This window comes from Mytilus californianus, unplaced genomic scaffold (genome assembly GCF_021869535.1).
Source record: "Mytilus californianus isolate M0D057914Y unplaced genomic scaffold, xbMytCali1.0.p SCAF_2, whole genome shotgun sequence".
In the NCBI taxonomy this organism is placed as follows: Eukaryota; Metazoa; Mollusca; class Bivalvia; order Mytilida; family Mytilidae; genus Mytilus; species Mytilus californianus.
This window is the reverse complement of record NW_026262668.1, coordinates 110724720-110738206: the sequence shown is the minus strand read 5'-3', so window position 1 is coordinate 110738206 and position 13487 is coordinate 110724720. Positions and strand designations below refer to the sequence as shown.

The following is a 13487-nucleotide window of genomic DNA, read 5'->3' as shown; positions in this document are numbered from 1 at the left end:
TTAATTGTCCTTCTTAAATAGAACAAGAGTGCACACGCTGAAATGTCTCGCCTGCCTTACTAACCATGATTGGTTTTATGTTGATAGTCCTAAAGATAAAGTTTTACTACAAGTATCACATAAACTTAAAATTATCAATGATCCATGAAAATGAGGTCAAGGTCATATAGACTAAGCCAGACAGACATGTTCCCCTTACAATCATTCCATGCATCAAATATAGTTGACCTTATTGCTTATAGTATCTAAGAAGCAGACTTAAACAGGAAAACTTAACTCTGACCAATGAACCATGAATATGAGGTCAAGGTCAGATGAACCCTGCCAGACAGACATGTACACCTTACAATCATTCCATACACCAAACATAGTTGACCTATGGCTTATAGTATTAGAAAAACAGACCAAAACACAAAAACTTAACACTGACCAATGAACCATGAAAATGAGGTCAAGGACAAATGACACCTGCCAGACAGACATGTACAACTTACAATCATTCCATACACCAAATATAGTTGACCTATTGCTTATAGTATTAGAAAAACATACCAAAACACAAAAAATTAACACTGACCAATGAACCATGAAAATGAGGTCAAGGACAAATGACACCTGCCAGACAGACATGTACAACTAACAATCATTCCATACACCAAATATAGTTGACCTATTGCTTATAGTATTAGAAAAACATACCAAAACACAAAAAATTAACACTGACCAATGAACCATGAAAATGAGGTCAAGGTCAGATGAAACCTGCCAGACTGACATGTACCCCTTACAATCATTCCATACACCACATTTCCTTTCTCTATTGGTACTGTACACGTATACCTAACAACAAAATTATTTTCATTTACCTGTGTTTAAAGTTATTGCAAATGGATGGTATTTTTGTTCGAGCATATTGTTTTTCTTTAATTGTTTAACATTTCTTACCGATATAACATGTTACTTTTATTATTCTTCCCTTAGTTTATTTATTTTGTATCAAAATTATTTATTTTGTAAAAATATTTCCTTTCTCTATTGGTACTGTACACGTATACCTAACAACAAAATTATTTTCATTTACCTGTGTTTAAAGTTATTGCAAATGGATGGTATTTTTGTTCGTGCATATTGTTTTTCTTTAATTGTTTAACATTTCTTACCGATATAACATGTTACTTTTATTATTCTTCCCTTAGTTTATTTATTTTGTATTTACATTGTGTCATAGGTCAAATTTATTTGTTCAGTGTATGTTCAATGGTGTTGATATGTCCTTTGATTGAGTTAAGCTATTTCAGTTGATATTTTATAGTGTGTCTTTCTATGTTGTGATGTTACACTATTGTTTCAGAAAAAGGGTGAAGGTTTGGTACCATTAAAACGTTTAAACCCGCTGCATTTGTTTGCACCTGTCCTAAGTCAGGAATCTGATGTTCAGTAGTTGTCGTTTGTTGATGTGGTTCATAAGTGTTTCTCGTTTCTTGTTTTTTATATAGATTAGACCGTTGGTTTTCCCGTTTGAATGGTTTTACACTAGTAATTTTTTGGGGCCCTTTATAGCTTACTGTTCGGTGTGAGCCAAGGCTCCGTGTTGAAAACCGTACTGTGACCTATAATGGTTTACTTTTAAAAATTTTGACTTGGATGGAGAGTTGTCTCATTGGCACTCATACCACATCTGACCTACTGCTTATAGTATCTGAGAAACGGACCTTATCACGTAACTTTAACCTTTATCACTGATCCAGGAAATGAGGGTGAGGTCAGGTGAACCCTGTCTGACGGACATGTAGACGTTGCAAGGAACCCATATACCAAATATAGTTATCCTATTACTCATAATAAGTGAGAAATTCACATAACAAAAAAACTATAATTTTTTTTCAAGCAGTCGCTGAACCATGAAAATGAGGTCAAGGACAATGGACATAAGACTGACAGAAACTTCGTAACATAAGGTATCTGCATACAAAGTATGAAGCATCCAGGTCTTCTACCTTCTGAAATATAAAGCTTTATAGAAATAGTTTACGCCACCGCCGCTGCCACCTGATAGTAATACCTGTCTCACTCTGCGACTTTCGTCACAGGCAAGACAATAAAAACAAAACAACTCAACAAAACAAATGTCCTCATGATTTTTACCTTTCAAATAAATGTTTTACCACAAAGAAGCAATTTAACAATGTTTAAAAATACCAAGAAACAGATACTGTGAATAATTTTCATTTACACTTACTAGTTTAGCTTGAAATGACAAAAAAATCAATTTGAAGAGACTGCACCAGTATTTATGTGGTCAATAGATTACGCTTTGTATCTAATAAATTGTTGACGCAGTGATATATTTCGTCTTTATTCAATTTTGATAGTATGATGCAATTGTTTGAAATTAAAATTGTGCAAAACAATAAAAGTCAATGAACCATAACTGAAGGTGCAGGGACAAATAACCATCTTGGAAATGAAAAATGCCAATACTAATACAATTGCATACCAAATTTCACAAGTGTTTCCCTTCCTTAAAACTGACCTAAACACAAACTTTAACATGTAGACTATGCAAAAGTTTCAAAACCAAAAGACCATGACTGAGGGGGCAGGGACTAACAATATCCATGGAAATGAGATGTGCCAATGTCAATACAGCTGCATACTAAATATCAATGACCTACCAACAGTGGTGCCCCTTTAACTAACCTAATCACAAACTAGTAGATTGTTGACGCCGACGCTGACACTGCCAGAAAAAAAATCATGTTTAAGTCTGGCGTTTTCTACTTTGTCCAGCCAGGACAAAACCTATTTGTATCATTGAATAGGTTCAAAGGGTGCTGCTCAGGAGAGTCTTGAAGTTGGATGTGCACATATTAGCTCATTTTGAAGACCAAATACATGTGAAGCTGGGAACACTGATGATAGTGCAATTACTTTTATGTGTAGTTGTTTCGTAATATTTCATGAAAATGTTTTCTACCCAACATTCTTTCTTATCCAATAGCAAGGACCACATTTCTCATGAAATAAATGGCAATTTATTACTTTGACAATCCAAATAAACATCTAGAATATTCAAACTATTTCTCATGCTTGCATGACCATCAAAAAAGTCTTCTTTTTTTTTAATATTTCACTTGTCAGAATAATTAAAAATTTGAAATGTTTCCCGCCTTGGCCTTTGATTCTGGTACTTTGACCATTAAATGATTACATTTAGAAACCTTACAAATATTTCACACATTCTCTTTTTTTCTTGAATAATACATTAACTACAGTGTAATGAGGTTTCTTGGCCTTGAATTGAAAATGAAGGACCAGTAAGTTGATGAAAGGACAACCCAGAACCTTTTACAAACAAAATTATAAATTAAAACCTCTACTATTGTATTAAGACAAACAAATTAAAAAAAAAGACAATTATTTCTGACATAAAATATTTATTTTGTATTTACAAAAGAACTATGGAAAATTGATACATCAACACATTTCTTTCCAAATGAAAGTTGTTATTTACACTGGTGAATTCTATCTAAGATATACATCTTTTTCATTAAATGTCAATACTTCAAAGCATAAAGCCTGACTAATAAAAAAAATACGAGTAAAAAAAGTAAGTTCTTTTGTCTAATAATCATACATGCATACATTTGAATTTTAAGGCTAAGTAAAGCTTTCTATTTCCTATCTTGTACAAAAGAGAAGGTTCAATAAGGCCCCAATATGACCCCTACTACTACCTATAATTACAAATTATTATTGAATGGCCTTTATTACAATGCATCATAGTTAAAACAATGAATAGATAGGAGAAATGCTGTTTTTTTTATCTATTAATTTATCGGCATTTTTTTCATGAAATAAAAATAAGTATAACTTTCATTTCCTACCAATTAAAACAGGCTAATTTCAATAGGTTTTTATGCATCATCTTCAAAAGCTTTTCATCCTGAAATAATTTACTTCAAATTGGGACATAATAGGGCACTTACCACATCTACTCCTTTCAGAATAGAAATAGCAATTTCACCATTTTTAAAATAATCACTGAATTAATTTGTCAAAACACTCACTGAAGCAATTAAAATATTATTTACAAATATTTTGTTTTATATTTACATTTATACAATTGTGAACATTATATATATTGCACTGCTATACATAAACACTTAGTTTTCAAAATAATCATAATTTTTTTGTGTGTTAAAGTTAAAAACAGATTTCCATGCAACAGAGGCAAACTATAGTACATCAATGCAGATGATATTTTGCTTCATACAGACATCTGCTAAAACCCTCAATTCATAAGGAAGTCAAGACATAGAAGTGGTGTCAGTATGTCTTCCTTCCATGTTTAATTGGAATGTCTAATAACACCATAACATATCCATTACAACAATAAGCCAAACTAAGTATCAGCTTCAAAGCTTTTAAAACTTTATATCCATTGGGCCAAAAATAAAATTTAAATTGTTTGATGTTGCCTACCTACCCGAAAAATTTTATGACACAAACTGTTTCCAATTTTTTTTTAAAAGATTTTTTCCTGCTTTAACGTCGTTTTCTTGTCTAAAACATGTAACAAAGAATTTTTTTTAGGGTGGCCTTGCATTCAATCGATTCAGATTTTAAATTTAGAAATGCCTTTTCACCTTTGTGTCAAATTATACATTCATACCATTTCAACAACATTAGTTTCTAAGATATTGGCCAAGATAAAACGGTTTGAAATGATACATTACTAACATGTTCATTGATATATATATTCCATTTTGCTTTAAAAAATAAACTCATGAAGTAAAATTTGATAAAGTCACTACAGCTTTAACTCAAATCATTGTGACTTCTATATTGCAGAGCTGTCTTTACAAAAGGGCAGCAGTAGAATGATTTATTACTACAGATATTTCTAAAGTCACTCAAGAACAACACTTTGTGATCGTGACTGAAATTTTGCTGTATAGCAACTTAATAAGAGAGTGAAATATTATACATAGCTACAAGTTTCTGGGAATTAAACTTGACACAAAACATGCTGTAGTCATTTCATTAATAGCAACACAAATTTGGCAGCACAGTGCTCATTAGAAGATGGTTTATCTATCAAATGTTCCTATGAGGTTCATTACAGACAAAATATAAAAAATACAATTCAGTAATAAAAATCAGTTTTGAGGTCTTAAACCCGTGGTCGATGTGTGACAATCCTGACATTGGTGTTCCTATTAAATGTCTGTATGTGGTTGTTAATTGCCGCCAACATATAATCCTCCATAGCTGGTTGTGGATGTTGTGGTTTCTTGTATCTTCCCATATTTTGTGGCAAGGGAGTCTTTGGCGCAGGACGTCTTCTCTTCTCCAAGGCTGATAAGTAGTTGATCCACCAAAGTTCATCTTCTCTATTTAGTTTACCATTCTTTACCCATTTTGGTAGATCTGTTCTCATCAACAGAATGATACCACTAATTTTTTCCTTATTCGGTTATACCAACCATGAGGAATGTCAGCTTGATCTGTCAAAAAAAACATAAATAGATATAGATTTGAAATAAGTAACTAATGCTTCAATTCCAATTCTCATATAGTTCAAATAAAATTACATAGATGCCAACCCTTTTTTGGTGCAGGATAATAACAGAAAATCAAGTCTCAATATGATCACCACAATATCTAGTGGGGACTGTTCTGTTCAACACAAATAATTAACAGAACAAAAACAAGCAAAATATGGACTATAGCACGTTATGGTCTATGGTCGGGAAATAATTCCAATTACTGAAAATCGTAATTTTTGGCATCTATACATTTTACTGACAATTTACAAACTTGACAAGCTGCTCAAGGCAGTGTCACTGATCAAATGATCAAGTTGAACTCTTAATCTGTGTTTTTAAATGAACTTTAGAATTTCAGTACATTTTAAGCAATTGAATCAATTGTGATTTTTAGATTCTGTGACATCTGACCTACTATAAGGTCATACGACTAGCACTTTTGCTTTGTTATGTGAAACATTTTCTCTTTTGATGATATAATTTTATAGGAAATTTTGTGAAATTTTGTAATGACAAACTTATACATGATATAGTGATAAAGTGTTTAAATTTGCAATAAACGAATATTGGAACTAAAAATGTTTTGCATGCTGTAATGTCTTAATTTAACAGTAACTGGAAGTAAGGATAACAAAAAATCATACATGTATGCAAAAGAACTTCTATAATAATATTCAAATACCAAATTTTGTTACCATGGTAAGTCCATCTATCAGTAAAAAAATGCAAAAGAATAAAATAAATAATTACCTTTTTTACAATTTCCATTTTCACCAATATTGCTAGGAACATTATCACAAACTTATTTTTGTTGTCATCAGTTTGAATATAAAGTGTAGGAGGTAAACCACCATTTACCTAAAAGAAAAAAAGTGAAACAGCTATACATATTATATATTCATGATATCTTTACAATAAAAAGTTTTCCAATCCTTTAATACTGAACAAGACATATTACCTAGCATATAAAGTATGCCAAAGTTAAAGTAACACAGCTGAATTTTAAGAAAAGATGTATTTTCAACAATGTTAATTTATGGTGAAACTGCATGAATACATTGTTTCATTTCACCTCTTATCATGAGATAGGCAATTTGTTCTCCACTTTTTCAGTGAATTTATCATATTTCTTCGAAAAAAAATAGATCAAAGACTAAAATGACCGGGTTGCACACATTGTTTCTTAAACAATGGAGAATGGTCTATGGGTATCTGGGTTGAAAACTGTAGGAGTTGATTACACAAAAACTTGTACCCTCTTTCATAAATTTTGCTGAAAAGTGACTAAGTTTCCAAGTCTGTAAAAATGAGAAAAAATTCCTCAAACAATTCCATAATAGCAGGTGCACAACTTTCACATATGTGCAATCTTCCTGTGAAGTTTCAGGGATCTGGGTTGAAAACTATAGGTGGAGTTGATTACACAAATTAGGTACCCACTTTTCCCCGCCCGCCTGCCTGCCCATCATCACCATACTATAATCCCGTTTCCCGGCCAAAAATTTTGCTTATATTTCCATAATATTTTACTTAATTTTTGGTATAAAGAAAACCATTAAATACCACAGAAAATAAAAATGCAATTGAAATTTATAGACTATATTATTAATAATGTTCATGCATATAGATGTTCATGCATTTAGATATATATATAATTCAGAAATGTGAATGTGAAAATAATCCTCCATCAAATGAGATTTACATAGTGTTCAAGTGCAAAAGTAAACAAAATAGACTTTCAGAATTGTTTTTTAAAACTATCAGGGTCAGCAAGAGATTGACACAAGCATGCTGTTGGTTTTCTTTTTTGAATTTGTTTTCCATTTTGTCATCACATGGCATTTTAGCTAAGTATAGGGTATGGGTTTTGCTCACTGCAGAAGGCCATACTTTGACCTGCAATAGTCAACATCATTGTCCGTTAGTCTTTATGCATAATTGTTTCATTGGCAATCATACCTATCCTTATTTTTATATGAAATATATAGCAACATTACACCCACCACATCTGTCAATGACTTTATGGTATTGATTTTGAGAAAAGCCTACAAAGCAGGGTTAAGAACAATACTATAATTGTATTCATAAAAGAAAAGCAATTATAGGCCTATCCTCTTATGATGTTTATCATAGTCATGAAAATGAAGCCACCAAAATTTCATACTGATTTCCATACTTGTTGCAAACTTGGCACCACACAGTCCAATAATGAAAAGTTCATATAAGTTTATAACTGTTAGTGATATCGATGTATCTAACTTTAAGGGTTTTAAAGCAACCTTGTCAAATTATTATTTCCAATTTAATATAATATGCTAGATTGGACTCATCTGTTATTTTTCATGACTTTATCATGTGAACTCTTTGGATAGTTGTCTCATTGGCAATCATACCACATCTCTTAATTTTTATATTGTAGATGGTTCTTTGATGTTTAAAATTAATGGACTAAAAGTGGCTTCCATACACTTTGACTTTCTTGTAGATACATAAATTGTAAAGTTAATAAAAATGTGTTTTTCTCCTGCATGTGAACTTTAGTCAATTGTTTCACTTTGAACTTGATAATTAATACTTACTTTTGTTACATCGCCTAACACAGACATCAAACAATTCAAGGTGATATTACAATCAGAGGAAAACTGATCTGTCCATGTAAATGTGTATGCCTTATTTAATCCGTGACATAAAACACCTGTGACATGGTGGTGCATTTTTTCAAGTGTTGTTTCATTCTGAAAAAAAATTTGTTGAAAAACATGTGCTCATAACTTAAACCAGAATGCACTCACAATTCAAAATATTGGCAAACAGGAAGTAGTTATCTGACATATCTGAAAGGTGCACACTTAACAACTCATCTCTGTTGAGCTGCTGACCAAATAAAAAGTCATTGTGTTCAGTAGTTTCTGAGAAAAATGTGACAAAAAAGGTTAAGTTCATTCAAATATTGAAAAATTCAAAGTATTAGCAAACAGGAAGTAGGTATCTGACAGATCTTCAGATGCTTCACATATCACAAATCATCACTGTCAAGCTGCTGACCAAATATGAAGTCATTCTGTTTAGTAGTTTCTAGAAAAGTTTAACGAAATATTTGTTGTACAAACAGATAGACAAGGTGATACCAATATAGCCCCCCCCTTCTAGAATGGTATAATATTTGTCTCATACAAAATGCCTAAAAGAAAATAAATACTGCTAGAAGTTTTTTTCCTGTCAGAATGTTTATTTTAGCTACACATCCAGTTAGTTCATATGATTGCTGCTTCGCCTTAAGTTAATCAATCATTTAATAACAAGTAAATATAGTACTAAATAAAATGTCAACACAGAGATAGGTTTCCCATGTGTGACCTTATCACAAATTCTAACATTTGCCTGACATTCGTAGCAAAATTAAAAGAGACCATTCGAATGATATACCAAATATTTGTAAAAGTGATTTTATAAAGTACAAATATGATTAATCTAACACTGTCAACCCGTTTTCAATATTGAAATTGATTATTGCAGTGAAATATCATGTTCTTTTCAGAAATATACATAAAAGTAACTACCATGAAATGTATTATGTAAGAAGTATGTAGTGATGTATCATCCCAGTGGTCAGACCAAATAACCTAAATCTAGTTGTATAGACATAATGGACTTTGCAATTTTATACACACTTCCAAAATAAACTCACCTTAAAATGTAACGTAAATCTTGGCAGATTTGTTTTGGACTGATCCATATTGTCACTGATAACAGATGTATACATGCTTGGATGTTCTTTGGATTTCTTGATGTGTTTAAAATATTTTTCTCTGCAGAGACTGAAAAAAAAATCAAAATATATACAATATACCCACAAATGGCAGAATTTCACTGATGCACCACTATCAATACACCCCAAAACTCAAACGGGTTTTAAAGTTAGAGAAAAAAAATGTATTTAAAAAAAATAAATACGCACATGGATGCACGACTAAGTTGCGCTAATTCTATGACCATGACTTCCTTATACCCAACACACCTTCTAGAAGTGGTGATTAATCATGCCAGGTTTCATTACCCAACATCAAGGTGTAGTGATGTTAGGAAGCGTAAACTATCTTTATACCTATGCATGGGGGTGACTAAACTAAAGAGCCTGTGTCGCTCACCTAGGTCTATGTGCATCTTCAACAATGGACATTCTCCAACATTGTAGACTAAAATAGAATTTATGACAATAATCTCTTTTTTGTTGATATTGTATTGCTGATCATTTTTCTGTTGATAGTTTCTCTCCATCTTCTTTAGTTTTTGCCCAAAACACAAAAAAAAGGGTAAAAAAACAGTAATTTAAGGGCAATTACTCATATAAAGTGTCTACTAAAGATTTCAGCAAAATTTAACTTGTTTGTAGATCTTGCCTTGCTAATCATTTTTGCTTTTTAAAGTGTATCTATCTTTTATAGTTTTCAAGATAATAGGCAAAAACACTAAAAATTGGTAAATATCGCCATTTAAGACCAATAACTCCAATAAAGAGTCAACTGACGGTTTTGATGTAAATGGACAGAAGGTAGATCACAACATTCTGAACATTTCTGCCCTGTCAGATTTATCTCTATTAATAGCAGTTTTCAAGATAATAGACAAAACTTGCATTTTACCCCTATGTTCTATTTTTAGCCCTGTCAGCCATTTTGGTTGGCAGGCATGGTCATTGACCACCTTTTTTATACTAAATACCCCAATGATGATTGTGGCCAAGTTTGGTTAAATTTGGCCCAGTACTTTCAGAGGAGAACATTTTAATGAAAAACGACGGACGACAAGTGATGAGAAAAGCTCACTTTGCCCTTTGGGTCAGGTGAGCTAAAAATGGGGATGTATCTGCATTAAACATGAAAAATACAAGAAATTCATATTCAAGTGTGGAAAGAATTCTTACTACTGAAGAAGCATATGTGCTCTAGATCTTCTCTTGTCCTTCAGCACCCCAAATCAATCTTTGTCAGTTTTTCGCTGATGGTCTCTTTAAAGATTACACACTCGTTACATTTGCTGAGCTTCTGATACTACAAATAAAAAATTCGTAAGAGGTTCTGCGGAACCCTGTGTCTCGCCTGCTATTGCTGCTGTCAGTGTAAAAGTGTAATGTTGACTTAAAAAGTGAGTCCATTTATCAGTAAAATACAGAATTTAAAAAAAAAAATCAAACTTTTTCTTTAGATGCTTTTTTCATGGTCTTGAAGATTAGCTTCTGTCCAAGTTACATAACAATCTATGAAGGTTTACAAATTTATCATGTCAAAAAAGTTGAATCCCAAACTGTCTGTAAATGTTAACTGTAAAAAACTAAGTCCATCTATCAGAAAAATACTGAAAATGAAAAAAATATATTTTCAAAAGTTTGCTTCAGACATTATCTCTTAATCATAAAAAAGCTTCTGCCAAAGTTTCATAAAATTCTATGAAGGTTTGATAAAGTAATTGATGTGTAACAAACTTTAACCCCAGTCTGTATCTATTTGTTAAATGTAAAAATAACTAAGTCTATTTATAAGTAAAATACACAAGTCCATTATCAGTAAAATACGGAAAAATGAAAATAAATATTTTCAAAATTTTGCTCTGGATACTGTATTTTGGTCATAAACAAGCTTCTGTCCCAATTTCCTAAAATTCCATGAAGGTTTGACAAAGTTATTGATGACTGAAAAACTTTAACCTCAGACTAAATATGAATGTTAACTGTAAAAAAAACTAAGTCCATTTATCAGTAAAATACGGAAAAATGAAAATAAATATTTTCAAAATTTTGCCCTGGATACTGTCTTTTGGTCATAAACAAGTTTCTGTCCAAATTTCCTAATATTCCATGAAGGTTTGACAAAATTATTGATGACTGAAAAACTTTAACCTCAGACTAAATCTGAATGTTAACTGTAAAAAAAAAACTAAGTCCATTTATCAGTAAAATACGGAAAAATGAAAATAAATATTTTTAAAATTTTGCTCTGGATACTGTATTTTGGTCATAAACAAGCTTCTGTCCGAATTTCCTAAAATTCCATGAAGGTTTGACAAAGTTATTGATGTCTAAAAAAACTTTAACCACAGACTGAACCTAAATATTGACGCCGCCGACGAAGGAATCTAGGATCGCTATGTCTCGCTTTCGCGACATAAATGTCGCAGGCTCAACAAAAAGGACATCTATTTAATTCTATGTACAATTATTAATTTATGCATGAATGGACATTTTTTTTATATGACGGAAGTGTTAACTATCTGCCATAAAGCAGGAGGTATGATATAAATAGCCTTTATCAGGCCAATGAAATTTCAAAAAAAGTTAAGTTATTCAAGACTTTCAACATTAAGTTCATTTTTTTTTATAAATAAAAAGGTTGAAATATAGTAATTATTCTAATTTTTGAAGGCCTAAGGTGACCTTTAGTTGCTTAAATCCATGTCATTTGGACTCTATAGGATAGTTGTCTCATTGGCAATCATACCACATTACTTATTTTATACTTGAGTGCAGAAAGGAAATTTTTTTTCATAAACATGTTGACATTAACATATTTGACCATTTAACACATAGTTTTTGGACAAAATTGATGTCTGTCATGACTTTACCCAAAAATATATTTTATACACATTAACATCTTTGTAAAATACATTTGATAGCATATGTTTTTAGGTAAAGCTTTGGCATAATTACTGTTGAGATGTGTCAGACCTTGATGATTTCCTATTTTTCAGATATGATTTAGACATCTGCATATTTTGTTATCAAATTTTTACTGATTATACCTTGAAATGAATTTCAATGAATTTAAGAGCCATTATTGACCCTTCATCATGTTCATAAACCAACACCTTTGTTCTGAATATTATTCCATACAAACCTTTGGAATTTTAACATGAGGAAACTCTTCACTCCACATTCCATAGAACCTTGGGTAAGACAAATAGGGGATTCTAAATTCTCACAGGAAGATTTATAATCCGTCCAAACTTGCAGAAGAGAGAGACATGATGGAAAATGTATTTCTATTATGTCAGGCTGATCATCACCATATCTCTTGCATAGACCAGACACAAAACTCTTTGCTTCAAGGTACTGGCGACTCTTGTATTGTTGGCTACATCTTTTATCAGAACTGTCTAAATCTTCGTTAGTAGACAAACATTTCTTTTTCATGTAGTAATACCTGAATGTTATAAATGTAAAAAATATTACAGGGCTTATACCACTCCTAATTCATGTGTTTTTTTCTTCGGTTATTTGGGATCCATTTGACCAATCCTTTTATTGAAATTTTGTCTTTTGTCATAACAAACATTTTTCATTTTGTTTTAACTGTGGAAATTGAACACCGTTCAAGTAAATTGTTAAAAAAAAACCTCCAGACTGTACCTTAACTTTTACTTAAAAATGCAAAAAGACCAAAAGACAAACAACAGTATACATAACACAACATAGAAAACTAAAGACTGAGCAACACGAACCCCATCAAAAACCGGGGGGTGATCTCAGGTGCTCCAGAAGGGTAAGCAGATCCTGCTCCACATGTGGCACCCTTGGTATAAATTACATGAGTGTTTGACAAAAGTTATTTATGTCTAAAAAATGGAGCCACAGACTGAGCATACTAGGGGGAGGGTTCAGCCAGCTCGAATATGCTTAACCCTGCCACATTCTTTATGTGCCTGTCCCAAGTCAGGACCCTGTAAATCAATGGTTGTTGATTGCTGTCTGTCATATTTTGTTTTTGTTTATTGCTTTAGCATAAATTAGGCTGTTGGATTTCTTGTTTGAATTGATTCACATTCTGTGAGCTTTTATAGCTTACTATACAAAATGGGTTTTTCTTTGTTAAAGGCCTTACAGTGACATGTAGTTGTTTGCATCCTCGTCATGGATAGTTGTTTCATTGGCAATTATACCAC

The 13487-nt window shown here is 31.9% G+C and overlaps 1 protein-coding gene and 1 long non-coding RNA gene across 9 annotated transcripts in view; one reads left to right on the top strand and one right to left on the bottom strand.

The window, feature by feature from the left end:
• LOC127728572 (uncharacterized) overlaps window positions 1–13487 on the top strand; it is an 879051-nt gene that overhangs the window by 360858 nt on the left and 504706 nt on the right. The window lies entirely within an intron of this gene.
• Window positions 3418–13487, bottom strand: part of LOC127728612 (uncharacterized) — a 34663-nt gene continuing 24593 nt past the window's right edge. The window contains exons 6-11 of one of the 3 annotated variants that reach the window (XR_007994253.1): window positions 12443–12748; window positions 10477–10603; window positions 9241–9370; window positions 8132–8287; window positions 6303–6410; window positions 3418–5510 (exon numbers count right to left, since the gene is read on the bottom strand). This is a non-coding gene — a long non-coding RNA (uncharacterized LOC127728612). The remainder of the gene's footprint in view (window positions 5511–6302; window positions 6411–8131; window positions 8288–9240; window positions 9371–10476; window positions 10604–12442; window positions 12749–13487) is intronic. The other 2 variants (XR_007994254.1, XR_007994255.1) reach the window with 2 other exon arrangements.